Genomic DNA, 2,803 nt, shown 5'->3' with positions numbered 1-2,803 from the left:
TTGCAGTTTTGGCTGAACGCAGAGGACGCGCCTCCCTTCCGGGTCGCCGCTGCCGGGAGGGCCGCGCGGGGTCAGGCCGATCGCGTGTCCTGATTGCGTCTCCCTTCCCCGCCCGCCCGCCCGCCGCCCGGTCTCCCGGGGCCGGCCTCCCGCGCCACGCTCCCCGCGCCACTTTCCCGGCCCGAGCGCCGGAGGCCCAGGCCCGCGGCCTTTGGCGGGGTCCGCGCCCGGCGGCGGATGGGCGGCCAGGGCCCCAGGTAAGTGGAAGCCCCTGCTCTGCCCCAGCTGCGCGAGCCGATCCCGAACGTCCCTGTCCCGCCTCCTGCCGCCGGGAGTGGGCCTCCCGCCCAGAGGCAGGCCCAGGGTTCCCGCGGAGGCCGAGCTCCCGGACCCTGCGTCCTACGCTGTGCGCCGAGACAGTGTCTGGAATGGTCACCTCTGGCTCCCGCGTCCGAGAGGGTCGGGGTGTGGGAGGTGTCTCCTGGCAGGGCAGCGGGAAGTTACCTGTCCTCCCTGTGTGCTGGGGACGGGGCCGTGGGGCCTCCCGGACTGTCCTCCCACTGTCCAGAAGGGCTGGGCCGCCCTCTCTCTGATGCTGGACGTTCATCTGTCCAGCTCACTACTTTGGCTATCCCCCCGAGAACTGGGTCATGACACGCCTGGGCTGGACGGCCCACAAACACAGACACACAGCTGAGGGCCATTTCAGATGGAAGGGGTGGTCAGGGAGGGCTCCTGGTGCGACCTGGCCGGGGGCCGGGAGAGCACGCAGCCTGCCAAGTCGAAGGGAATCTGCAGAGGTCAGGCCAGAAGGCACAGGGCTGTCTTCCCTCCTGGGGGCTCCTGGTAGGGTCCACCGCCTTCCCCAGGACTGGAGGATAATGGTTGTGAAACATTCCTCACACAGTTTTGGTTCAGGATTGAAAGCTCCGTGAGCAGCTGGGGCCGGCTGCCCTGAGGTGTGTTTCCACAGCAGCCTGTCTGCTCAGGGTTTTCTGTTTCTGCAGGGCTCCCATCCAGGACCTCTGGGCCACACATGGTCAGTCCCACTGCACAGACCAGGGAGACCCAGAAACTCAGAGAGGCTAAGCTCAGAGAGGTAGGGCCCTTCTGGCCCAGGTCCAGCACACAGGGCCCACGCCACTGGCACGATGCCCACAGGCTGGCTGCAGATGGAGGGCGAGAGGGTGGGAGGAGGTCTCTGGAATGGCAGCGAGGGCAGGAGTGTCCTCCCCAGGTGGAAGAGACAGTCTGTCCCAGCATCCCTGGTCCTGAGCGGCGCAGGGCTACCCAGGGCACTCAGCGTCCCAGGAAGTCCCCCTCTTTCCACGCCCTCCACCAGCCTGCCCTCCTGGCCCCTCTCTCCTGCAGACCCCTTGCTCTGGCATGGCCTGGAGCTCACCTGTTGCGGGGGAGGGGAATGGGGGAGCCTCCGATGGTCCCCCTCAGCCTCCTTCCGACTGTAATGGGACAGCGGGTGGCCGCCCGCTCCTGGAGGCCGGGTGGTGGCCCCACGGGTCAGCACGCAGAAAGTGCGGGCCTGGAGCGCCCACCGGAAGGGAGGGGTGTGCTTGTCCTGTTGCTGGTGTCCCAGCTTCGGTTATTTTGTGAGCTCTGACACACCGTGGCAACCTGCTGTGAGTCGTGTGACCCCCACCCCTGCCCGCCCCAAGTTCACTTGTTACCAGCACTCCACCCTGGATCAGGCCCGGGGGCCCTGTGTCTGCAGGGGAGACACCGAGCCCTGGGACACTCCCCCTGGGAGGGGGCCCGGGCCCTGGAGGTGGGCTCGGCTGTGGGGGTCTCCTCTTCTGCTGCTACTACAGGGCAAGCAGGCCGGGGCGGGGGAAGTAGGCACAGCAGGCACCTGCCTTCCCTAGCCCAGGCTCCGAAGTGAGTGGGGCTTGCGCCCCGTGAACCGAATCTTGCCCGCCCACACGCCCAGCTCCCACTCTGGGGGGAAAGCGGCAGTCACCCTGTATGTGTGGTCCTGTGCAGACTCCCTTCTCTGCTCTTGCCTGATCCTCCCAGCAGCCTTGTTGGTGGGGATGCTACAGTCCCGTGACACTGAGAGAGGGAAAAGACTGGCCCAAGGTCACAAAGGCAGCACCTGGCAGAGCCAGAAGGTCAAGCTGGGGATTTGTTAGGACTTCAGAATGCAAGGTGCTCCCCAGGGTGGAGCTGGGGAGCCTAGCTTCAGGCATGGCTGGATCCAGGGGCTCCTGCCCGGTACTGTCTGTGTCTCTCCTCTGTGTTCCTTTGTCGGCTCTCCTTCCACGTGGACTCCAGTGTGAACGCTCCCTGAGGTTGCGGAGGGGGCATTGTAAGTCATACCTACACCCTGTGCACGGAGACGGGGGTCCTGAGGTTTCCCCCAGGAAAAGGGGGTGCTGGCCACGCAAAGCCAGGAAAAGTCCTCCAGCCGCACTCCCACTCTGTCTGGCCGCTGTCCACCCACGGGCTCCTCTCGGCTGTGTGGGGGTCCCTGCAGGACATGAGGCAGCCCTGAAGCCACCCTGCTGAGGGGCCCGCACTGACCACGCGCCAGCCCCTCTGGAAACCACTGGCTTACGGTCAGTGGCTTCAGCTTCTGGTGCTGGTGAGGGGCCTTGTCATGAGCACAGGGTGTCAAGGAGGTCCTGCAATGATGGAGCACCTACTTAGCAATCGTGGGGACACTGTCCTCACCTTAGCAATCCCAGGGACACCCCTCTCACCTTAGCATCGCGGCGACACCGTCTGCAGTCGGCCGGGCCGCTGCAGGCACCCCGAGGCTCAGGGCGGAGCCTAGAATGAGCCTCCC

At 66.0% G+C, this 2,803-nt stretch overlaps 1 protein-coding gene across 1 annotated transcript in view; it reads left to right on the top strand.

Annotated features, from left to right (window-relative positions):
- Positions 1 to 18: 18 nt before the first annotated feature.
- The window catches only part of TPRA1 (transmembrane protein, adipocyte asscociated 1), an 8,910-nt gene continuing 6,125 nt past the window's right edge, over positions 19 to 2,803 (top strand). Inside the window, exon 1 of the mRNA XM_010852971.1 lies at positions 19 to 257. The gene's annotated coding sequence lies outside the window, so the exon portion shown is untranslated. The remainder of the gene's footprint in view (positions 258 to 2,803) is intronic.

This window comes from Bison bison, unplaced genomic scaffold (assembly GCF_000754665.1).
Source record: "Bison bison bison isolate TAMUID 2011002044 unplaced genomic scaffold, Bison_UMD1.0 scf7180017852733, whole genome shotgun sequence".
In the NCBI taxonomy this organism is placed as follows: domain Eukaryota; kingdom Metazoa; phylum Chordata; class Mammalia; order Artiodactyla; family Bovidae; genus Bison; species Bison bison.
The sequence above is the reverse complement of the archived record's forward strand: the minus strand, read 5'-3'. Positions and strand labels throughout refer to the sequence as shown.